The sequence below is a fragment of the Nansenia antarctica genome (genome assembly GCF_963989245.1).
Source record: "Nansenia antarctica genome assembly, chromosome: 6".
In the NCBI taxonomy this organism is placed as follows: domain Eukaryota; kingdom Metazoa; phylum Chordata; class Actinopteri; order Argentiniformes; family Microstomatidae; genus Nansenia; species Nansenia antarctica.
This window is the reverse complement of record NC_137676.1, coordinates 21,408,798-21,435,290: the sequence shown is the minus strand read 5'-3', so window position 1 is coordinate 21,435,290 and position 26,493 is coordinate 21,408,798. Positions and strand designations below refer to the sequence as shown.

At 48.8% G+C, this 26,493-nt stretch overlaps 1 protein-coding gene across 1 annotated transcript in view; it reads left to right on the top strand.

The window, feature by feature from the left end:
• The window catches only part of LOC308161334 (E3 ubiquitin-protein ligase rnf146-like), a 200,780-nt gene that overhangs the window by 84,704 nt on the left and 89,583 nt on the right, over positions 1 to 26,493 (top strand). The window lies entirely within an intron of this gene.

Sequence of the window (26,493 nt, the reverse complement as noted above, 5' to 3'; positions counted from 1 at the left end):
TTACTATATATATATATATATATATATAGTAATAGAGCCGTCCTCTAGTAATCTCATTTCCTTTATGAGTAGGGCCCTGATATTTCGACCCAGAGCTTTTCCAGTTATATTGCCTCTACCTAGGCCCAAGAGTTTCCCTTGGTCAGGAAAAACATAGGGCTTTTTTACAAGCTCTGATCTGAGAGTACTGGACATATTATCATCCATATTATCCCCCCCGCGTCTTAATTTCCCCTCTGGGATCAATAAAGTACCTATTTATCTATCTATCTGTCTATCTATCTATCTCTGTCTATCTGTCTGTCTATCTAGAAGATTATCCCTATCATGGACCTGTTGCTGCTGCTGCACGCTAACATTAAAGAGGAGGAGAGTATCCCAGGCTTGGCCTCTACTAGGTTTCCATCTGGTTGACAGCTGTCAGTGTTAGAGGTGCAAGCTCTCGCTAACGCTAACATGCTAGTCACAGAGTACACTCTGGGAGACCCGCCTGATGGCGAGGTGGCGGTGACAGCAGTGTAAGTTAATTACAGGGGATAAGAGATGGCGGATCTATGTTCATGAGTGGGTTTCTGTCTCTTTCTCTCTCTCTCTCTCTCTCTCTCTCTCTCTCTCTCTCTCTCTCTCTCTCTCTCTCTCTCTCTCTCTCTCTCTCTCTCTCTCTCTCTCTCTCTCTCTCTCTCTCACACACACACACACACACACACACACACACACACACACACACACACACACACACACACACACACACACACACCAAGATCATCACCATTCTCTGGCTATTTCTGTACCACCCAAAACCTTAAGTGCTGATCTATCCACAACAGCATTACACAGCATCACGGTAATGGTACCCTAGACTAGGAGGTGTGCATTAATCAATGTATTATTAATTCAATATATCAGTTAACCTCTCAATAATTGATTGACCTGTGAAACGTAATGCCAGTCCCTAGTACAGTAAGTAACAACGTCTACTGAGGCAGAATGCGATGCAGAGAGAGGCCCAATTCCCGAGTATAATGAATGAATGAATGGTCTTTATTGTCATTAATATAGTACAGGTACCATACAACGAAATTTGGGAGGGGGGGCTCCCCTGGTGCTAGGAAAAAAAAAGAATACTAAAAACAAGAAGGGAAAAGAGCTGGTTTACATAAATAAAGGCTATATCCACTATCCACTATACTATACTATACAAATAAAACACTGTTCTGTACTCTATGCTATGCTATAAATATCCTAACATTTCCTATCTCTGAACCTTATGTACCCGAGGGTTGTCATATTGCACATAGTATTATTGCACATTCATAAATGAAACCACCAGACGTTAACACTGGGCCTAAATGTAAAAATAAAAATAATAATAATAATAATATTGGGGGACCCTGAAATAACATACGCATTTCCTGACAATGGGGTGTTAGTTTTGTTTTCAATGCGGAAGAGGATAGGAGAGAGGAGGAGAGGGGGAAAAACTTCACCCGGCGACTGGACCGGTCGTCCATGAGCGCACACAAAGAGCCGGGGCGCGTGTGTCAGCAGGTTTCTGGTCATGAGGCTTAAATCCAATTGATCTACGAGCTTAAATGTAAGTACAAATGCCGGGCGAACGGCATTTGCCGGGGCATCGGTTAAAGCGGCAACTAGGGCTATATGAAGGTTATCCGCGTTCAAACATAGGCCACCTGGTGTCATCGGCGTGGTGGACTTGAGTGGAAAAAATGCATCCGTCCCGTTGTAGTTAGTTAACGAAAGCATGCATATTCATTCAACATTTTTGTATCAGATACATCATTATCACATGTACAGCCTTCATCGATTTCTAAAATAGGTGTGCCACCCCACCCGAGAATTGTGTCCATTCATGCCCATTCATTGCCCAGTCTGACCAAACGCAGGTTTATTCCCCCTGATAGGCTGTTTTTGTTGCAATGGCGTAGCCATGTGATGTTTTCATAACGAAAGTTTATAGAAAGATAGAGATGGAGGACGGTTGAGAGGGAATATGCGTCTATGGAGATAACGAATCGTGCAAAAAAAGTGGTGACAGATTGGCCTTATTCAGGAAGAAACACGTGAAGACCGAATAATAGCGGTAGAATAGCGGTTCATCTTCTAAAACCGGTTCATAGCCTTACATACTTATCTAACAGTCACTTAGAGAGTGTGCACTCAATTGTCTTAGAAAATAGCCTAGAGCCTAAGAATAAGCATACGAAATTGCATTTCTGCGTTGACCATTTCATTACAATAAAGAGAAAAGAGGCGTATATACCTCAACATACCTTCTGGAGATTTAGGAGCGTGTAATGACATCCGTAGCAGTGTGATGCCCAACGCCCGTTCAATTGCCGTCTTCTACTGTAATAGCCACTGAGTTACTACACTGCAACGTTTACAGTTAGACATTAAACACGACTTTGTCAATAACTACACAAAAAGCAAGAAATCTATCCCAAAGAAATCATGCAAGAGGTCCGTGCTGGCAGTTCAAGCGCATCTTCTCCGCTTACAAATCTCTAGGATACCGACCAGCCAGATGGACACTGCGCATGCGGGGATTGTACTCTAGGGAACGTTGGACTGACTGGGCAGACGGCACACACGGACTACCCCCTTTGTATCTCAAAGATAATCAACTTCGGTCGTAACCCCGTATTCAGCCATGCTGGTTGGTGCAGCCAGGATGGATATGGGTGCGTTCTGCACGGCGCGTTGATGTGTGCACATTGTGGGTTAGTGTTAGGGTTAGTTGTGCACATTCTGGGTTAGTGTTAGGGTTAGTTGTTGCATATGCACGTATTGGCTTTTATGCCACTTCGAGTGCTGGAAACGTAGGTTGGCAGTTTATTTTTTATTTTTATGCAAAACGAAACCGTAATGGAGCATACTAAGAATAGTACACACGCACACACACACACACACACACACACACACACACACACACACACACACACACACACACACACACACACACACACACACACACACACACTGTATTTTGCTTATATCTGCTTCTTTTTGTATTGACGCTCTGTGAAAATGCACTTGAAATAAAGCTTGACTTGACTAAAACTTGACATGACTCACAAATGTGTTTTTGCTCCCAATCCAACAATTGGATCGATGCTTTCTATTCTTTATAATGTTAGATGTTGTGCTGCAGCCCTAACTTTGTATTTGTATGTGTCTGTATTCGGATGCTTGTGCCATTGGAAGTCAATGAAAAAGCCACCTACTGTACAGTTTTAGATGGTCAACTTTTCTCAATGTGTTGATTATTCCACTAGGTGGCAGTGTCGCACCATCACAAAATAAAACTCGGCTGCATTTCCTCAACAAACCGAGGGCCTCCACACATAGATACTGTAGTTTCTCTCTGGGGTGTTTATAGCCCACAACAGTGGTTCCCAAACAGTTTCGTGCCATGACTAATTTTAGACTTAAGACTTTTATTACAGTCTATAGGATAACTGTTTAAGCAAAGCCAGGCTCGAGACTTATCCTGTTGCAGGAGAGGCTGGTGGAGATAAAAAATCGGAGGATGTTAGTTGTGACCCACCAGTGGGTATCAATCATGCCATGTCATGGCATGTCATATCATTACATATATCATATTATATTTAACATATAATTATGAAAAATTAATATGTAAAATTCCATAGAACTAATTCCACTTAAAATGCAATATCCACTTAAACCCAAATTCAAGCTTACAGTATTGACACTGAATAACTCAACAGTTGGCTTACCTTCATCTTCCCTCAGCTCACCAGTGAAAAGGGTATGTTTGTGTTGTTGTTGTTGTTGTTGTTGTCACTCTTGGAATGGGACACACACCGGTTCAGCATGGAATGTACTGACTTGGAGCTCCTGCTTCAACTCAGAAGGGCAGGAAATCCTTCTCTCTTCCGTGCTTTCACACTCTTATTTTTAAACCTATCTATTATTCCTACTTTTCCATGGAGGGTGTCAAGGTTCCAACTGGAGGGTCGTCTCTTAGAGCGCGGCCAAGGTCCCGTGCCAGAAGTATCAGTGGCGGAGGGAACATATTACATAACATGAGTACAGTACCCACTCCTCTCTCACACTTTTCTGATGGAATAATGGGAGACACAGACACAGACACAAAGATACAGACACAGAAACAGACAGACACAAAGATACAGACACACAGACACAGGCAAAGATACAGACACAGACACAAAGATACAGACATAAAGATATAGACACAGACACAAAGATAGAGACACAGACACAAAGATACAGACACAGACACAAAGATACAGACACAGACGCAGACGCTTGCACACACACACACACAGACAAAGATGCATGCACACACACAGACACACGGACAAAGATGCATGCACAGACGCACAGACACAGACACATGCACAGACACACAGACGTGTGCACAGACACAGATGCATGCAAAGACACAGACACAGATGCATGCACAGACACAGATGCATGCACAGACACAGATACACACACAGATACACACACAGATACACACACAGATGCATGCACAGACACAGATACACACACAGATGCATGCACAGACACAGATACACACACAGATGCATGCGCAGACACAGACGCATGCACTGACACAGACACAGATGCATGCACACACACAGACACAGATGCATGCACAGACGCATGCACAGCCACACAGATGCAGAAACATGCACAGACACCACACACACACACGTGTGTGTGTGCGTGTGTGCGTGGTGCATGCGTGTGTGTGTGTGTGTGTGTGTGTGTGTGTGTGAGTGGGAGAGGAAGCAGCTCTTGGAAAGGTCTCAATATTTCTGTGCTGGTGATCCTGAGGAATACATCTCCCTCATTTCCCCTCTGTAATCTTGGTATGAATCTGTTTACTGGGCCCACCTCAGGGCCAAACAAAGGAGGGGGTGACTCAGTGTGTGTGTGCGTGTGCGTGTGTGTGTGTGGGTATGTGTGTGTATGTGTGCGTGTGTGTGCGTGTGTGTGCGTGCGTGCCTGTGTGTGTGTGTGTGTGGCCGTGTGCATGTGCGTGTGTGTATGTGTGTGTGCGTGTGTGTGCGTGTGTGTGTGTGACAGAGAGAGTCTATCTGTCTCTCTGTCTGTGTTAGGGAGTGAGAGCAGAGAGAGATGGGGGGAGAGAGACAAGGAAAAGAGATAAGGAAAGAGAGACAGATTTTGGATAGATTCCCTTGCTTTCAGTGTCAGTCCATTACATGGGCGTCAGTCCTCTACCTCAGCCCCTGGGCCGACCCAAACAAAAACACACTCGGCAACACTGCACACAGGCAGCAGTGTTAAGGCTCCGAGCACCTGGAACACACACAAACGCAGTAATACTGACACAAACACAGATGGAATGTGCTCCCTTTCATTACGCACACACACACACACACGCACACGCACACACACACGCACACGCACACACACACACACACACACACGCACACACACACACACACACACACATGCTCTCTTGTTGGTTTGGTCTGTGGACTTGGCACCGGTTGCGCTTGGCGTATCCAGAATGTGGCGTTTTTTTATGCATAGGAGAGGCACGGCAGGCATCCCATTCTGAAGTGTGCCATGACTACAGGCCTGTTCTCCTGTTGCCCACGGTAACCACTCCGTGGCACCTGTTCAAAGACGTCCTGGGAGGTCGGACGACAGGCAGATGTGTGTCCTGAATAAGTCTGCTTGATTCTGATTGAATAAGTCCGCTCTGTCAACGGGACGTTTATAGGACTTCAGGAATGTCTGCTGTGTGGAGCTGTTCAGACACACACGCGCACACACACACACACACACACACACACACACACACACGCACGCACGCACGCACGCACGCACGCACGCACGCACGCACACACGCACGCACACATACACACAAACCCTCCGCAGCCGTCAGCAACAAAATGTGAAGAGCTTGCACTGTTCTTTAATAATAAAATAACATCTATTAGAGCCAGCATCACCCCTGACGCAAACATAGTCGACCTCAGGAAAACAAAAGCAGCAACTATGAGTGAATTCACCTGTATTACACTACTGGACCTCTGTAACACAGTCTCTAAATCTAATTCCTCCACCTCCTGCCTTGACCCTATACCAACAGCATTCTTCAAGCGGGTGTTTGATAGTGTCTCAAATCATGTGCTGAAGACCATAAATACGTCACTTCAAACAGGCATCTTCCCAGATGCCTACAAAACAGCTGTTGTAAGACCGCTATTAAAGAAACCCAACCTCAACGCCGATGCACTGAAAAACTACAGACCGATATCCAACCTCACATTCATTAGTAAGATACTTGAGAAGGAAGTTTCACTACAAATAAACTCCTTTCTCAAAGAAAATAATGTCATGGAGGAATTTCAATCAGGTTTTAGAACATATCACAGAACTGAAACTGCTCTTACTAAAATAGTGAGTGATCTCAGACTAAACTCTGATGCTAATAAGGTCTCAATTCTCGTCCTATTAGATCTAAGTGCAGCGTTCGATACGATCGACCATGATATCCTAATCAATCGTCTTGAAGAGTTAGTTGGTCTTTCTGGCAGCGTGTTAAATTGGTTCAGAACATACATTACAGGGAGAAAGTTCTATGTCAAGCTTGGAGATCATGTGTCTGAGAAATATGACAGCGACTTCGGAGTCGCACAAGGGAGCTGCCTTGGTCCACTACTATTCTCACTATACATGTTACCACTCGGGGACATCATTAGAGAGCACAACGTATGTTTCCACAGCTATGCCGATGACACGCAACTGTACATTTCTGCTGAACCAAATGATACTTCAGCTATAGACTCCATTACGAACTGCCTTCTAGCAATAAATAAATGGATGAGCAATAACTTCCTGAAGCTAAACGAGGACAAAACTGAAGTCCTACTGATCGGCCCTAAAGCAAAGAGGGATATGCTGCTTAATAATCTGGGGAAACTGACATCATGGATTAAACCTGAGGTTACAAGTCTAGGTGTTATTTTCGACTCAGACCTAAGCTTCAAGTCCCATATTAACAAGGTGACGAAAACATCATTCTTTCACCTTAGAAACATTGCTAAAGTAAGACCACTTATAAACCAAAAAGATGCTGAAAAACTGATTCATGCCTTTGTCTCAAGCCGGCTCGATTACTGTAACGCACTTTTTACTGGCCTTCCTAAAAAAACTACTGCAAGACTTCAGCTCATTCAAAACTCTGCAGCTCGACTTCTAACTAGAACCAAGAGGAGAGAGCACATTACTCCGGTCCTAGCTACTCTGCACTGGCTGCCAGTAACATGTAGGGTTGATTTTAAGGTCCTCCTCCTTATATACAAAGCCCTTAATGGGCGAGGCCCAAAGTACATTGCTAATTCCCTTGCCAATTATGTGCCCTCAAGAACACTAAGATCATCTATCGCAGGTTTATTAGAGGTTCCCAGCAATAATCAGAAGAAGATCGGGAGCGCAGCCTTTGCCAACTATGCCCCAAAGCTTTGGAACACATTACCTTTAGAGATCAGGGAAGCCAGCTCACTAAATATTTTTTAAAAGAAAAACGCACTTCTTCAATATAGCCTTCAACTAGCTCATCTGCACCTGCCTACTGCTAATTTGCCAGCTACTGCACATAAAATGCCCTTTTTTAAATTAATTTTTATTGTATTTTCTTTACCTTTTCTTTTTACTGTTTTCCCCTGCTCTTATATTCACGTACACAGACTGACTAGTTGAAAGAGGTGTGCAAAAGAAAGAAACTGTACTGAGTAGTTGGATTTTTGGTGCAAGGTCTTGCAGAGACTGAGAACGTACACAGAGACTGGGAACGTACACAGAGACTGAGAACGTACACAGAGACTGAGAACGTACACAGAGACTGAGAACGTACACAGAGACTGAGAACGTACACAGAGACTGAGAACGTACACAGAGACTGAGAACGTCCACAGAGACTGAGAATGTACACAGAGACTGGGAACGTACACAGAGACTGGGAACGTACACAGAGACTGAGAACGTACACAGAGACTGAGAACGTACACAGAGACTGAGAACGTACACAGAGACTGAGAATGTACACAGAGACTGAGAACGTACACAGAGACTGAGAACGTCCACAGAGACTGAGAACGTACACAGAGACTGAGACAGACCTTTTCCAAAAAACTGTTTGTGATGCTGGTGGAAAGCCAGTGGGTACAGAAAGACTGTGTAAGGTAGGGAGATGAAAGGGATATGGAAAGTTAGATCTTTACCTTTTCTTTTTAGTGTTTTCCCCTGCTTTTATATTCATTCTATGCATGTATATGTTTTTATATATGTTTTTATATTCACTTTATGTTCTTATTCCTGTTGTAAAGCACTTTGAGCTGCATTTCTTGTATGAAAGGTGCTATATAAATAAAGCTTTACTTACTTACTTACTTACTTACTTACTTACAAACACACACGCACACACATACACACACGTAAAAGAGGGAGCCATCCAGAGTTCACAGCCCAGAGTGAATGTCCCTCCATGTCCTGTCAGAGTGAATGTCCCTCCATGTCCTGTCAGAGTGAATGTCCCTCCATGTCCTGTCAGAGTGAATGTCCCTCCATGTCCTGTCAGAGTGAATGTCCCTCCATGTCCTGTCAGAGTGAATGTCCCTCCATGTCCTGTCAGAGTGAATGTCCCTCCATGTCCTGTCAGAGTGAATGTCCCTCCATGTCCTGTCAGAGTGAATGTCCCTCCATGTCCTGTCAGAGTGAATGTCCCTCCATGTCCTGTCAGAGTCAGAGTGAATGTCCCTCCATGTCCTGTCAGAGTCAGAGTGAATGTAACTCTATGTCCTGTCAGAGTGAATGTCCATCCATGTCCTGTCAGAGTCAGAGTGAATGTCCCTCCAGGTCCTGTCAGAGTGAATGTCCCTCCAGGTCCTGTCAGAGTCAGAGTGGATGTCCCTCCAGGTCCTGAGTGAACGTCCTCAACCTCCCACCTCCCTCCTTTACATTTACATTTACTCCCTGAAGAAATCAAACAGGCCCACACCCTTAAAATATTCAAATCTAGGCTACACACCTTCATGTTTTGCACCAGTTATGATTAAACACAAACTATAAATGTCTTTTTTTCCATTAACTATTGTCTTTTTGTCTTAATGTTTTATCTATTTACTTCTTATATTTGCTTTTATTCATTGTCATTTTTATTTTCTTATGCTCCTCTTGCTGTATTTTTAAATAATGTATGTAAAGCACTTTGAATTGCCCCTGTTGTATGAAATGTGCTACACAAATAAACTTGCCTTGCCTTGCCTTGCCTTGCCTTGCCTTACATTTTTGGCATTTAGCAGACGCCTTATTCCAAGTTTTACAATCGTTACATTTGACTGAGCAAGTGAATCAACAATTCACCAGTTGTAGCAGGAAGAGTAATCTAGCTCAGGCCAGGGGCCATTGGCAGTCGTCGTTTAAAAAAAAGTATATATACAGTATATATAGACACTGGAGAAACAGTACAAGGGGGGCAGTATTTGATTGATTGATTGATTGAGAATGTTTATTTTGGTCCCCAATGCAATTCACAATACAGATATAAAATAGTTTTTTACACAGTCACAATTCATAACACTAGGACCAAAAAGGTGTAGGCTGAAGCCGTGGCTTATTGCGCCTACCCTTGTTACATGTATGCATGTCCCCCCATGAATGCATAATCAAAACATTGAAACTTTTATAAACAAAATTTCACCTACGCATGTCAACAAAAAGTTCAAAAAATACCAAACAAAAACTATATTTAAACCTCTGTTTTATACTTGTTAATCATCTTGTTTTTAAATAATTTTTAAAATCCTTTTAGTGTACTACACATTTTCATTTCCTTTTCAAAAGTATTCCATAAATTAACTCCTTTAACTGTTATACATCTTTGTTTTGCATTTGTTCTAATCTTTGTTTTCATAAACATACATATTCCTCTGAGTTCGTAATTACTCTGTCTAGTAGAAGTCTTAGGAGGCACAGGATAGGGGAGAAGCAGGTGTCACAGGAGACGCAGTGCTGGGGGGTAGTAGATGTCTCAGGAGACACAGTGCTGGGGGGTAGTAGATTTCTCAGGAGGAGCAGTTAAGGTGTAGCCTGAAGAGATGGGTCTTCACTCCTCCTTCCTCCCGTCCTCTCCCTCCTCCTCCCTCCTCTCCTCCCTCCTCTCTCCTCCCTCCTCTCCCTCCTCCCTCCTCCATCCTCTCCTCCCTCCTCTGTCCTCTCGTCCCTCCTCCCTCCTCTGTCCTCCCTCCTCTCCTCTGTCCTCTCCTCCCTCCTCCTCCCTCCTCTGTCCTCCCTCCTCTCCTCCCTCCTCTGTCCTCTCCTCCCTCCTCCTCCCTCCTCTGTCCTGTCCTCCCTCCTCCCTCCTCTGTCCTCTCCTCCCTCCTCTGTCCTCCCTCCTCTCCTCCCTCCTCTGTCCTCTCCTCCATCCTCCCTCCTCTGTCCTCTCCTCCCTCCTCCCTCCTCTGTCCTCTCCTCCCTCCTCCTCCCTCCTCTGTCCTCTCCTCCATCCTCCCTCCTCTGTCCTCTCCTCCTCCCTCCTCCTCCCTCCTCTGTCCTCTCCTCCCTCTTCTGTCCTCTCCTCCTCTGTCCTCTCCTCCATCCTCCCTCCTCTGTCCTCTCCTCCATCCTCCCTCCTCTGTCCTCTCCTCCCTCCTCTTCCCTCCTCTGTCCTCTCCTCCTCCCTCCTCTGTCCTCTCCTCCCTCTTCTGTCCTCTCCACCCTCCTCTCCTCCCTCCTCTCCTCCCTCCTCTCCTCCCCCCTCCATCCTCTCCTCCCTCCTCTGTCCTCTCCTCTGTCCTCTCCTCCCTCCTCTGTCCTCTCCTCCCTCCTCTGTCCTCTCCTCCCTCCTCCCTCCTCTGTCCTCTCCTCCTCTCCTCTGTCCTCTCCTCCCTCCTCTGTCCTCTCCTCCTCTCCTCTGTCCTCTCCACCCTCCTCTCCTCCCTCCTCTGTCCTCTCCTCCTCTCCTCTGTCCTCTCCTCCCTCCTCTGTCCTCTCCTCCTCTCCTCTGTCCTCTCCTCCCCCCTCCATCCTCTCCTCCCCCCTCCATCCTCTCCTCCCTCCTCTGTCCTCCCCTCCCTCTTCCCTCCTCTGTCCTCCCTCCTCTGTCCTCCCTCCTCTGTCCTCCCTCCTATCCTCTCTCCTCTGTCCTCTCCTCCCTCCTCCCTCCTCTGTCCTCTCCTCCCTCCTCCCTCCTCTGTCCTCTCCTCCCTCCTCCTCCCTCCTCTGTCCTCTCCTCCCTCTTCTGTCCTCTCCTCCATCCTCCCTCCTCTGTCCTCTCCTCCCTCCTCCTCTCCTCCTCTGTCCTCTCCTCCATCCTCCCTCCTCTCCTCCCTCCTCCTCCCTCCTCTGTCCTCTCCTCCATCCTCCCTCCTCTGTCCTCTCCTCCCTCCTCCTCCCTCCTCTGTCCTCTCCTCCATCCTCCCTCCTCTGTCCTCTCCTCCCTCTTCTGTCCTCTCCTCCTCTGTCCTCTCCTCCATCCTCCCTCCTCTGTCCTCTCCTCCATCCTCCCTCCTCTGTCCTCTCCTCCCTCCTCTGTCCTCTCCTCCCTCCTCCCTCCTCTGTCCTCTCCTCCATCCTCCCTCCTCTGTCCTCTCCTCCCTCCTCCTCCCTCCTCTGTCCTGTCCTCCCTCTTCCCTCCTCTGTCCTCTCCTCCTCCCTCCTCTGTCCTCTCCCTCCTCTGTCCTCTCCTCTCTCCTCTGTCCTCTCCTCCCTCCTCTCCTCCCCCCTCCATCCTCTCCTCCCTCCTCTGTCCTCTCCTCTGTCCTCTCCTTCCTCCTCTGTCCTCCCTCCTCTCCTCCCTCCTCTGTCCTCTCCTCCCTCCTCTGTCCTCTCCTCCCTCCTCTGTCCTCTCCTCCCTCCTCCCTCCTCTGTCCTCTCCTCTGTCCTCTCCTCTTCTCCTCTGTCCTCTCCTCCCTCCTCTGTCCTCTCCTCCTCTCCTCCATCCTCTCCTCCCTCCTCTGTCCTCCCCTCCCTCTTCCCTCCTCTGTCCTCCCTCCTCTGTCCTCCCTCCTCTGTCCTCCCTCCTCTCCTCTCTCCTCTGTCCTCTCCTCCCTCCTCCCTCCTCTGTCCTCTCCTCCCTCCTCCCTCCTCTGTCCTCTCCTCCATCCTCCCTCCTCTGTCCTCTCCTCCCTCCTCCTCCCTCCTCTGTCCTCTCCTCCCTCTTCCCTCCTCCCTCCTCTCCTCCTCCCTCCTCTGTCCTCTCCTCCCTCCTCCTCTCCTCCTCTGTCCTCTCCTCCATCCTCCCTCCTCTGTCCTCTCCTCCCTCCTCCTCCCTCCTCTGTCCTCTCCTCCCTCTTCCCTCCTCTGTCCTCTCCTCCTCCCTCCTCTGGCCTCTCCCTCCTCTGTCCTCTCCTCTCTCCTCTGTCCTCTGTCCTCCCTCCTCTCCTCCCTCCTCTGTCCTCTCCTCCCTCCTCTGTCCTCTCCTCCCTCCTCTGTCCTCTCCTCCCTCCTCTGTCCTCTCCTCCCTCCTCCCTCCTCTGTCCTCTCCTCCTCTCCTCTGTCCTCTCCTCCCTCCTCTGTCCTCTCCTCCCTCTTCCCTCCTCTGTCCTCTCCTCCTCCCTCCTCTGTCCTCTCCCTCCTCTGTCCTCTCCTCCCTCCTCTGTCCTCTCCACCCTCCTCTCCTCCCTCCTCCTCTCCTCCTCTGTCCTCTCCTCCATCCTCCCTCCTCTGTCCTCTCCTCCCTCCTCCTCCCTCCTCTGTCCTCTCCTCCCTCCTCCTCCCTCCTCTGTCCTCTCCTCCCTCCTCCTCCCTCCTCCGTCCTCTCCTCTCTCCTCTGTCCTCTCCTCCCTCCTCCTCCCTCCTCTGTCCTCTCCTCCCTCTTCCCTCCTCTGTCCTCTCCTCCTCCCTCCTCTGTCCTCTCCCTCCTCTGTCCTCTCCTCCCCCCTCCATCCTCTCCTCCCTCCTCTGTCCTCTCCTCCCTCCTCTGTCCTCTCCTTCCTCCTCTGTCCTCCCTCCTCTCCTCCCTCCTCTGTCCTCTCCTCCCTCCTCTGTCCTCTCCTCCCTCCTCTGTCCTCCCTCCTCTCCTCCCTCCTCTGTCCTCTCCTCCCTCCTCTGTCCTCTCCTCCTCTCCTCTGTCCTCTCCTCCCTCCTCTTCCCTCCTCTGTCCTCTCCTCCCTCCTCCATCCTCTCCTCCCTCCTCCATCCTCTCCTCCCTCCTCTGTCCTCTCCTCCCTCCTCTATTCCCCCCTCCATCCTCTCCTCCCCCCTCCATCCTCTTCTCCCTCCTCCTCCGTCCTCCCCTCCCTCCTCCCTCCTCTGTCCTCCCTCCTCTGTCCTCCCTCCTCTCCTCCCTGCTTTGTCCTCTCCTCCCTCCTCTGTCCTCCCTCCTCTCCTCCCTCCTCTGTCCTCTCCTCCCTCCTCTGTCCTCTCCTCCCTCCTCTGTCCTCTCCTCCTCTCCTCTGTCCTCTCCTCCCTCCTCTGTCCTCCCTCCTCTCCTCCCTCCTCTGTCCTCTCCTCCCTCCTCTGTCCTCCCTCCTCTCCCCTCTCCTCCCTCCTCTGTCCTCTCCTCTCCCCTCTCCTCCCTCCTCCCTCCTCTGTCCTCTCCTCCCTCCTCTCCCCTCTCCTCCCTCCTCTGTCCTCTTCTCCCTCCTCTTCTCCCTCATCTTCTCCCTCCTCCTTTCCAGGACAGCATCCAAGACAAGGAACTTGAGATCGTTCCAGAGGAGAGGAGGGCAGGGGAGGACAGAGGAGGACAGAGGAGAGGAGTACAGGGGAGGACAGAGGAGAGTAGGACAAGGGAGGACAGGGGAGGACAGAGGAGGACAGGGGAGGACAGAGGAGAGGAGGACAGGGGAGGACAGAGGAGGACAGGGGAGGACAGAGGAGGACAGAGGAGAGGAGGACAGGGGAGGACAGAGGAGAGGAGGACAGGGGAGGACAGGGGAGGACAGGGGAGAGGAGGACAGAAGAGGGGAGGACAGGGGAGGACAGAGGAGAGGAGGACAAGGGAGGACAGAGGAGGACAGAGGAGAGAAGGACAGGGGAGGACAGAGGACAGGGGAGAGGAGGACAGAGGAGGACAGAGGAGGACAGAGGAGAGAAGGACAGGGGAGGACAGAGGAAGACAGAGGAGAGAAGGACAGGGGAGGACAGAGGAGGACAGAGGAGAGAAGGACAGTGGAGGACAGGGGAGGACAGAGGAGAGGAGGACAGAATAGGGGAGGACGCGAGAGAAGGCGAGGAGTCCTGTTTCTAAGGCCCAATCCCATTTCACCCCTCTGCCCTTTTCATTTTGCACATTCACGTGTAGGGGGAGGTATGTCCTAGCTCCCCTATTGTGTAGGGGTAGGGCCAAGTAGAAGGGCTACAGTACATGGCCCTCCAAACTGAGTTTTCTCAGATACAAAGCCGAAAAGTGAGTGGCACTCCAAAATGAAGGGTAAGGGTAACATTTTTAAATGGGATTGGGCCTGAGTAAAAGTCCAGGTCGAGAGGAACAGTAGATTTACAGAAGAGACAGAAACAGATGAAAAAGGGAGGGAGGGAGGGCACTGTGACTCCATTACAGAATCAAAGAGATGGCTGCTGCTGCCTTCAGGGCAACACACACACACACACACACACACAGACAGACACACACACACACACACACACACACATACACACAGACACACACACATACACACACAGACACACACACATACTCACACAGACACACACACAACCAAAAAGATGGGGCTGTCGCTGCTCCAGGGCAACTCAGAAAGAGAGAGAGAGAGAGAGAGAGAGAGAGAGAGAGAGAGAGAGAGAGAGAGAGAGAGAGAGAGAGAGAGAGAGAGAGAGAGAGAGAGAGAGAGAGAGAGAGAGAGAGAGAGAGGGGGGGTGAAATATAGGCCGGGCGAAGTGGTAGCCCTCCAAACTGAGTTTTTTCAGAGGCATACTCCAACGGAGTGGTATGGGAAATCTCCCAGAATGCCTTGCAAATCATCGGCAAGTGAGTGGGGAACGCGCAAGCAACAAAAGAAAACCACAAATGTAATTATTTTCTTAAGAAAGATTTAAAAATTACGATAACCATTGTATTATCTTAGTTTAATGTAATTTGTATGTATTATATACCTTTTCTTTATAACAAACATAACAGAAAACACTAGTATGCCGATGTCTCTAGCTAGCTAGCTAACATTACAACATTGTTTTAAGGCTGATTTGTGCATGACAGTCCCACATTTTGACATAATTCCATGTCACATTTCCCCCCCTTTGATGACATGAATGATGCCCAAAATGTAACAAAAGATTTCAACCACTACCCCATGTAACTCTGTTCCGAGGGGCAAGCCGAAAAGCGAGTGGCACTCCAAAACTATTTTGATCGTGGGCACTTCATAAAGCCTTGACAACCAGTCTTTAGCCTAGACAACCAGTCTTTATGACTGACGCAGAGTGACTCCCAGTGCAGAGGTATACATCCAAATGCGCGCGCGTGTGTGTGTGAGGGAGGAGAGGTGTGTGACTGCGTGCGTGTGTGTGTGTGCGTGCGTGTATGCGTGTGTGTGTGCGTGTATGCGTGTGTGGGTGCATCAAAATATACAATTCTACCATACTGATCTGTTCAGGTGCTAAAAATGTTCCAAGTTGTTATAAGACATGCAAAATATTTTTGCAATACGTGATGATCTACACAGGCACATCAGCTTTTATGGCTAAAGGGGGTAACCAGAGCCCACTGAAGGGAGCCGTCATTGATGATGCATTTTAACCTTTATTTTGTTTAATTTCTATCTGTCCCTTAATATCACTGTCATCACCATCACACTGTGTATAATGCACTGTACAACTTCCATTTCTACATTCAACATGTTTATTTTGTAGCCAGAGGTGGTAACCATGGTAACCATTTGAGAGTGAACGTGATCCAAGATGGCGTCGACCATGGCTGCTATGGCGCTACAGTTTGTTGTGTTCTGTCTGTTCTGTGTCTCTGTGTCCTGCCTAACGTCGTACACAAACGACGTTCTACTGCACATGAGGGGTTTAACCCCACCGGACATCTTCCCCAAACTACTCACCCGTTCCACGGACATTCTGGATATGCTTGTGAGGGGGACCGCGTTTTTCGCCAGAGCTGTGAGGTGGATCAGAAGGCAGCGAGGTCGGAGAGCCGGCTGCTTGGTTCGCCTTCGGCGGAGAGGGACGCGACCACCACTACCGGGCATATTCCTGAGCAACGTGAACTCCCTATGCAATAAAATGGATGAACTCCGGTGTCTCGTTGCGAGGAACAGCGACTTCCACTCCTCGGCTGTCTTCGCGTTCACGGAGACGCATCTATCTTCATCTGTCCCTGACGAGGCGGTGGAGCTAGAGGGATTCTCCGTGTTCCGAGCTGACAGAGACTTCGAGGCGGTGAGCAAGTCTAGGGGTGGGGGGTTAATGTTCTTTGTAAACGTGCGCTGGAGTTCCGAGGTGACAGTGCTCCACAAACACTGTTCCACGGCTATAGAATCCCTATTCATCCTCTGCCGTCCATTCTATTCCCCCCGCGAGTTCAGCTCATTCATTCTCGCGTGTGTCTACATTCCACCTGATGCTGACGTCACCGCAGCAGTAGACACACTGGCAGAGCAATTGATGAGTGTGGAACGTAGTTACCCGGACAGTTTTGTTGTTGTTTTGGGGGATTTTAACCAGGCTAATCTTAGCCGGGCGCTCCCCAAATACAGGCAGCAAGTCACGTGTCCCACCAGGGGGGTGAACACTCTGGACCATTGCTACTGTACAGCTCGTCAAGCCTACCATTCTGTCCCCCGTGCTGCACTGGGCTACAGTGACCACATCCTCATACACCTGATCCCTCGCTACAGGCAGAGGTTAAAACTCTCTAAACCTGTTGTACGGCGCTTCAGGGTGTGGTCCAGTGAGGCATGTGAGCGACTCTGCGCCTGGTTGGAGAGTGCAGGCTGTGACCAGGACTTGGTGGAGTGGGCGGGGCCAGAGGCTGGTAACAATCTGGATGTATACACAGACACTGTTACATCATTTATCAGCTTTGGCGAGGAGGTGTGTGTCCCCCTCCGCTCCAGGAAGTCCTTCAACAACTACAAGCCCTGGTTTTCATCCCAACTCAGGCGTCTGAGGTCAGAGAAGGAGGTGGCTAGGCGCAGTGGGGACGTGGACCGGGTCAAGCAGGCCAAGTACAGGTTCGCCAAAGCGGTGAAGGAGGCGAAGCATCGCTTTTCGGAGAAGCTGCAGCAACAGCTCTCTGAGGGGGATTCCGCCTCCGTCTGGAAAGGCCTAAAGACCATCACCAACTACAAACCCAAGTCCCCGCTGATGTCCGACAACCTCCCTCTCGCTAACGAGCTGAACGAGTTCTACTGTAGGTTTGAGAAAGAGAGGTTCCCGCCCACCCCCGCCCTCTCCCTCCACCCCCCCCGGCTACAACCACCACCCCCGTCCCCCAGGCAGGCCAATGTCCCTCCTGCTACCCCCACCCTCCCCCCTCCCCCCCCCCCTCCCTCCCCCCTCCTCACCCGCCCCGCCCACCCCCACCCGCCTTTCCCCACCCCCTCTCTCTGTCACAGTGCGAGAGGTAAACAGACTGTTTAAGAGGCAGAATCCCCGGAAGGCAGCTGGTCCGGATTCCGTCTCTCCCTCTGTCCTGAAGCACTGCGCCGACCAGCTGGCCCCGGTGTTTACCCACATCTTCAACGCCTCGCAGGAGCTGTGTCACGTCCCAGCGTGCTTCAAGGCATCAACCATCATCCCCGTCCCCAAGAAGGCCAAGGTCACAGGCCTCAACGACTACAGACCCGTCGCTCTGACCTCTGTCGTCATGAACGTCCTGGAGCGCCTTATCCTGGCCTACCTGAAGCTCATCACGGATCCTGTGCTGGACCCCCTGCAGTTCGCGTACAGAGCCAATAGATCCACGGAGGACGCCGTGAACATGGCTCTGCACTACGTACTAGAACACCTAGACACTGCAGGCAACTACGCCAGGATCCTGTTCGTGGACTTCAGCTCGGCCTTCAACACGATCCTCCCACACATCCTGGAGCACCAGCTATCCCTGCTGCAGGTGCCGGACTCCACCTGCAGGTGGATCACGGACTTCCTGACTGACAGGTCTCAGCGGGTGAAGCTGGGGAAGAGCATTTCCAGCTCCAGGTCCACCAGCACGGGCTCCCCGCAGGGCTGCGTCCTGTCTCCAGCACTATTCTCCCTTTACACCAACAGCTGTGTCCAGGGCTGGACTGGGACAAAAATTAGGCCCTGCCATGTGGCTCAGACCGGCCCAACACAATCGGTCCGACACCGCCGATCAACATGCTGGCAGTCTGTTGAATATACCATTGTAAAACCCCCTATAGAGCGGAGTAAGTGACATGGACAGCAAGTATACCAATGCAAGTGTGAACCAGTGTACTCACTCACTGTTGACGTACTCCACGGTGATGAGACATGGCTGCTGTGCTGAGCAAACAATACCCATACTCAATACTGTTAAGTAGTTGTATAACAAAAAGCTCGGCAGTCATAGGAATAATTACAATTATTTATTAACATTCTAATACTGTTAAGTAGTACAATTATTTATTCACATTTTAAATACAAACAATATCAAATATCACTCAATATAACACCACTGTAAAAAAAATTGCAGACAATGCAATAGGGAAGAGAGAGAAAGACACACACACACACACACACACACACACACACACACAAGAGAAATGTGAGACATGGTACAGCAACACATGTAAAAGATGGCTATAGCTGAAAAGATTGGATACTCACCCAGTTCCGAAAGGCTCAGCCCTTTCAATCTCCACCTGGACAATTAATGGCCATATCCGAAAAGATAGTGAGAGGAACAGAGTAGAGGGAGGGGCAGAGATAAAGAGACAAGGAGTGAGAAGACATGATAAGTGATTACATAACTGATTCAGATCAGAATCTTCTGGGAATCAAAAAACAGATTTGCAGCATGTCTATATAGTGTATACTCACCAAGTCAAAACGCTGCCTGTGAACTCCAGATCAACCAACACAAACGGAAAAAAGTGAGGGACCCTCTACCTTTTGTTCCACTGGATGCATGCAATTCTTTGCTCTTTTTAATGCACTCCTCAAGATGCTTTTTGAGGCTAACATTGCACTTTCCTATTATAAGGATGAGCTCCAAAAAGTTGCCATGATCCAGGGTACTGTCGTCCCACTTGTATGCTGCCTCGTTCTCCACATGCCTGTAGCTCAAGCCCCTCTTGCCTATCACCTTCACCACATCCACAACACACTCCAAAACCTGGCGTTTCTTTCTTACTTGCTGCCTATGAGCAGACATCTGACTGCCAGCAAACTTGCTCTGGATATCTTCTTTTCTACTTCTTAGAAAATAGGCTTCAGCACACTTTCGGTGTGTAGCACTCTTTTCATGCTCCTCCACATTCTGTTGCGCACGTCTCCATCCTGTCATTCCAGTAATACATTTTCTGGGGTCAGTGCTATTGCCAAATGCCATACAGACAAAACAAAACAATGTATGCTGTTCTTCGCAATATGTGAGCCACTTCCTACTGGTGCCATCTGCACATGTGAAATACTTTTGTGCCGCTGTATTTTTGGTTCTCTGCTGAGGGTCGTAATCTAAAAAGTGATCTAGCATGGAAGGCTCAGGACAGGCAAAGTAATTGAAGTCCTGAACGTGGCACTCTGTTTGTTTCCTCTGTTTCCTCTTTTTCTCTCTCCTTTTCCTCTCTTTCCCTGACACTCTGCTTTGCTGGGGAGGGCAGCAGCAGCTCAACCTGGTTCAACAAGACATGGACAGAGAAGTAAACTAACTGGTTGTCAAAATCAGCAAAGTTCTCATTTACATGTACACACAGGCTGCATGATTGCATTATGTTACACCAGAAGCCCAGTCATTTCAAATGGAAGGTTGCAAGACAACATTATTGGGTTGCAGACTGCATGAGTTTTATTTCTCCATGCAATAAAAAGCATTCATTAGTTCTGAACTAGGCTAGTGTAGATTTCTTTTCTTTTATTTTATTTTTTTCAAATAAAAAGTATTATTAACACCCATTGTTGGTATTGCGTTTATGTCAGTGACAGTGATACCTCAACTTGCTAGCTAGCAACAAAATAGAAAGTCACAAAATGCAGAACACCCCCATCTAACGTTAGCTATAGAGTCCACAGCCAAGCAGCACTAACGTTACACCACGAGAGAGATCACTGTGTGTGCATGAATTCCAGCCAAGTCCTGGTGAAGCGCAATGCAATCATGCTGCCTGTACGGGTTAGCATAAGTCATAAGACATTCTCTGCTGCTGCTCCCTTAATCTGGCCAATGCAAGCGACTAACATAACTTTGCTTTTGTAAAACCAAGTAACAACATTGCTTACCTCTCTAGCTGTGTCCTCTGTCTCCTCCTCAATTGCTAACGGCACATCAGTGCTAACGTTAGTTAGCGGTAAATATGTTGCTGTGGCAGCCGCAGCTGTAGTAGGCCTAGCCCCCACAGTCGATGCAGAGAACATATCTGTCAGTTTCTGACATTTTGAGGCATCCTCTGCTAGCTTCTTACTTTTTTTCTCCCTAATTTTCTGGGCACCCCCTTTCACTATCTTATCTACGAACATGACACTGCACTTGGGTTGTCGGCCGAGGGATCAGAGTGGGGGAGGGGGCCGATGGACAGCAGGGCCTAAGCATGTGATTGGGCCAGCCCATGTGTTATATTTCCCTGACACTCTGCTTTGCTGGGGAGGGCAGCAGCAGCTCAACCTGGTTCAACAAGACATGGACAGAGAAGTAAACTAACTGGTTGTCAAAATCAGCAAAGTTCTCATTTACATGTACACACAGGCTGCATGATTGCATTATGTTACACCAGAAGCCCAGTCATTTCAAATGGAAGGTTGCAAGACAACATTATTGGGTTGCAGACTGCATGAGTTTTATTTCTCCATGCAATAAAAAGCATTCATTAGTTCTGAACTAGGCTAGTGTAGATTTCTTTTCTTTTATTTTATTTTTTTCAAATAAAAAGTATTATTAACACCCATTGTTGGTATTGCGTTTATGTCAGTGACAGTGATACCTCAACTTGCTAGCTAGCAACAAAATAGAAAGTCACAAAATGCAGAACTCCCCCATCTAACGTTAGCTATAGAGTCCACAGCCAAGCAGCACTAACGTTACACCACGAGAGAGATCACTGTGTGTGCATGAATTCCAGCCAAGTCCTGGTGAAGCGCAATGCAATCATGCTGCCTGTACGGGTTAGCATAAGTCATAAGACATTCTCTGCTGCTGCTCCCTTAATCTGGCCAATGCAAGCGACTAACATAACTTTGCTTTTGTAAAACCAAGTAACAACATTGCTTACCTCTCTAGCTGTGTCCTATGTCTCCTCCTCAATTGCTAACGGCACATCAGTGCTAACGTTAGTTAGCGGTAAAGATGTTGCTGTGGCAGCCGCAGCTGTAGTAGGCCTAGCCCCCACAGTCGATGCAGAGAACATATCTGTCAGTTTCTGACATTTTGAGGCATCCTCTGCTAGCTTCTTACTTTTTTTCTCCCTAATTTTCTGGGCACCCCCTTTCACTATCTTATCTACGAACATGACACTGCACTTGGGTTGTCGGCCGAGGGATCAGAGTGGGGGAGGGGGCCGATGGACAGCAGGGCCTAAGCATGTGATTGGGCCAGCCCATGTGTTAGTATAAACGGGGGCCGCCGCTTGATTCAGCGCTAGTTGATGCCGCGCTATTTTGGGCCGCGCTAGTGTGGTATATTTTAAACACACACACATACCAGGGCATGCAAGGGCATGTTAACAATGGGGGTTTTATGACAGCCAAATGGCCGAACGCACACACAGACACGCACGCACACGCGCACACACACACACACACACCCTTTTTCTCAAAACAACCCAGAGGTTTGGAGACACACAACGATCAGCTCCTTATTAGGGCAAAGGCTGAGGAGGAAGGGTCACCATTGGCCAAGAACTATGAAACAAGCATTGACCCAATACTGTGTTGTGGTTGGCTCAAATGTGAGATGGAACAGGTATAAAATCCTGAGAGAAAGCTATATTCAATCTCTTTGTTCCTGACCCACCCAGATACCCTGCGTTAACGACTGTGCTGTGTAACCTGTCTTTTTTGAATAAATAGTCTTAACTTTGCTCAAGACCTTTTCCTCATTTTTGGCAATCACCAGAGAACAGATATATCCCACACTAGTTTTTTTGTTTTTTTAGTTTTTTTGGGGGGGGGGGGTCAGGCGGCCCGACCGGCCCAAAACTAGCGCGGCCCATCTGCCAGCGGGCAGAAAGATTGTATGGCCAGTCCAGCGGTGGCTGTGTCTCCCGCCACCCCTCGGTCAAGCTCCTGAAGTTTGCAGACGACACCACCCTGGTGGGCCTCATCTCCGGGGGGGACGAATCTGCCTACAGGGGTGAGATCGAGGGGCTGCAGAGCTGGTGCAGTTTAAACAATCTGGAGCTCAATGCTCTGAAAACAGTGGAGATGGTGGTGGACTTCCGTAGGAAAGCAGCCCTGCCCCCTCCCATCATGCTGGGAGGTACCCCGGTGGCCTCCGTGGAGTCATGCCGCTTTCTAGGCATGACCATCTCCCGGGACCTCAAGTGGGAGCGGAACACCGAGGCCCTCACGAAGAAGGCCCAGAAGTGGATGTTCTTCCTCCGGCAGCTGAGGAAACTCAGGCTGCCGAGGTCCATGATGGTCCAGTTTTACACGGCCATCATAGAGTCCATCCTCACCCACTCCATCATCACCTGGTTCCCTGCTGCAACGACCAAGGACAAGGCCAAGTTGCAGCGGGTGTTACGTTCAGCAGAACCTTGCCCTCCCTCAACTCCCTGCATGACACCAGGGCTCTGAGGAGGGCAAGGAAGATCATGGCAGACCCCTTCCACCCCGGCCACGGCCTCCTCACCCTGCTTCCCTCTGGAAGAAGGTTGCGGCTGCCTAAGGCACTGAAGGCCCGCCACAGGCTCAGTTTCTACCCCTCAGCCGCCAGGCTGATAAATGACTCTGGCTTCCCCCTCCCCCCCGCCCCCAAGTCTGCCCAGGACTGAATATGCACTGGACTCACTGTAAAAACTCTGCACTGCACTTTATATTGCACTATCCAATGCACTGTTGTCTGTCCTGTGTTGTCCTGTTTTTTGACACGTGAAAAAAGTATAAACGCACTTACTGTAATGTCGAAGCAAATTCCTATATGTGTATGCATAATGGCAATAAACGTTATCTGAATCTGAATCTGAACCATGGTATCAATGCTGTGAGGCAAAAAGGCTGCACTCATGATCTCAAGAAAACATCTCTTTATTCTTTGTGTTGGGTGTGTGTACACTTATTACAAGTCACTACCAAATGAGTTGTATGTTTGTATATTTAAAAATGTTAAGCTACATTTGATCATCTTTATATGTAATATATGTGTGGTGGCCTGGGAAAACCCGTCGGATGTCGCTGGCGTTCGTTTGTGGCAAAGAGCAAAAATAGATGGAAATGTCCTATTTCGGCGATTTTGATATTATGTGGTATTCTAGTACTTTGAACTCCATACTACATTATGGTGAATAAACATTTTAAGAAAACAAAAGAGAAAGTACTTATTTTTATGTTTTTGTGGTGGGTAGTTTGCTAGCGAAACAACGTGTCTCATTCTCAGTTAAGCAACGCACGCACACATGAGCGGAAGGAGAGACGATACTTCCACCTGTGTAATTGCCAGTTTACTGATGCTCACAATAAGCATAAAGTAATAAAATCTTAACTAGAAGACACACAAATGGATCTGTCCCTCGCATACCGACGAGGCGAGCAGACTAACACCGCATCACAAGCAGACAAACGAGACCGGCCGATCTGCATAGGCTCCTCCCCCGACCCGGAGGAGAAAGGGGTCGGGGGCAGCATGGGGGCAGCATTTCTCACCTTTCACTTTTTTTGACATACATTAAAATGCTCATAACTTTTTAAAATAAAGGGCTATCTCAGTCATTCAACCAGTTATGAATAGCTGAGAACTAATTTATGGAAATATAAAAAAATGAACATGTCAAAATGCCACCATGTGAAGGGTTTTCCCAGGCCACCACACATATATGTGTTGTTCATTACATATAGCTAGCTACAGTTTGCTAGTCACCCAGTTAGCTAACATTAGTTCATTGGCACATTACAGCTGTATTCTAGAGTAGACTCTAGTCAGTAGTAAGTACTCAATTTGGAATATTGATGTCTTTAAACTGTGCTAATGTTTATTGAGAGTAGCGCTGTACTTGTCGAATTTATACATTTACATTTTCACCAATTCTAGTTCTACTTATTAGCTCAGCTAGCTACTCTGGTTGTATGGTAGCTAGCTACTTAAGTTCCCATCGTTTCGTCGTTGTTGAAGTTAGACCATGTTACATTTTGTAGGCCTATGCATGTTTTATGTCTCATTATAATTTAGTAATGTTAATTAACCATTAATGCATGCTATGGTTGTAACACTATCCTTGTTTAACATTTGATTGTAGAAACCACAATGGACCTGTCGCTTTGAAAACTCAAACAAACAATGCTTCACTGACAGTGACTGACCGACCGTGACTGAATGACATTCAATGACTTATAATGGCGGGAGTTGGCAAATTTCTGATTTACCACAGCAAGTAATAGACATGTTTTTTAAAGATGACAAGAATATTTAGTCTAGAAGCTTTTCACCATCAGATATTAGTGAGTTTTCTGCCTGTAGGGACTTTTGCTGTGATATGATTGGACAATTTCTATTTTGGGGCGTGGCTTAGCGATAGGTCCATTCTATAATAAATCATTTTGTGTTTTTTCATGGTTAAACCCCTTTACATTTTCAGGCACTCTACACCATCACCCACCCCAGGATCCAGCTCTCACAAGATGCTGCCCTCACCCATGGGCTCCCGCCAGAGCAGTCGCAGGCTGGTGTTCGGTCTGGGCCCCAGCATCACCAGTGCGGATGGCATAATCACTGGCGCCAAGCTGCCAAGGGGTCACCAGATCTTGCGCTGCATGCTGTACAACTGTGATGTGCAACTGCATGCCAAGCGACCCGGTTCGACTGGAGCCTTGTCACGGTTCGAGGCAGCCAAGGTCGTCCTGGAGTAGGTGCGGCCATTTTACAGCAAGGCCAATATCCCAATGGTGAGCGATCGGCGTGCGTGCAACAAGATGGTGGAGTTTGTCGACGCCAACAACAAGCTGCGGCGCATTCCGAAGGCCAGGCGCTCCAGTGAGGCTACAGCTCGACAGGTGGAGGCAATGGAGCGCAGGCTGGATGCCACATTCCCACTGTGGTCTCCAAATGCTGAGGAGCAGGTCCGCGATCCAGAGGACATTGCTTTTCTGGCCAGCATGAAGGGCGACTGAATGGCCACATTTGGTGCGTTCGATGTCAAGCTGCAGTCCAAGGTGAAGCGGCGACAGGAGCATGAAGCTGGGGCAGTAGCCTGGCAGGCACGCTGTACCAAGGAGCAGCAGGAGATGACTGAGACGTCCAGCATGGCAGGGTCAGAGAGCCAAAGTGATGACGATAGTGACGCAGATGAAGCGGCTGAGAACACACCATCCTGCAAGCGTAAGAAGACTGGCACCACAGTCTTCATTCCACCTGACATCCTCAGCCAGCCGAGTCTCGTGTCACTGGCTACGCGGTTGAAGATCACCCCAATGCAGCAGGCTGCATTCACGCGTGGCCTGATTGAGGTGTCAGGCGGCAATTGTGACAATATCTCAGCATCCTACGCGACAGCAGACCGATCGCGTCGCCAAGTGCTGGAGGCCATCAGTGAGGAAAACCACAAGCAGTGGACACCATCTCCCATGTGCACCCTCCACTGGGACAGCAAGTTAACACCAATGCTCAGCAATGTGCGCCAGTTGGAGGAGCGTCTAACAGTGGTGGTTGGAGATATGGAGCGGCTCAAATTGCTCGGTGTGCCAGCTTATATGAAGGGGACTGATGAGGCGTGTGGAGCGATCATCGCACGGCTGACATGCAAGCTGCTGCAGGAATGGCGCTGCGCCGAGCAGGTTGTCAACATGGCATTTGACATCACCGCGTCAAATACCGGCCATCTCACGGCAGCCTGCATTGCCATCCAGCTCTCACTGGGTCGACCACTGCTCTGGTCCGGCTGCCGGCACCACATTGGTGAGGTGCTCCTCAGATACATTTTTACTGACCTCAAGTTGGAGACGTCACGCTCACCAGAGGTTACCTTGTTCACGCGTCTGCGGGACAACTGGAACCTGGTGCCACACGACTCCAGTGGCCCATTGTCCCGTTACATTCCTGGCGACACCAACCAACCATTCCTGGGCAAGTTACGTGCTGAACTCACCGTGTGCGCTGCAGAAGTGATGGACTACAAGCGAGGCGATTACCGTGAGTATCTGGGTTAAGATGGTGCACAGACTCCAGTGAACTTC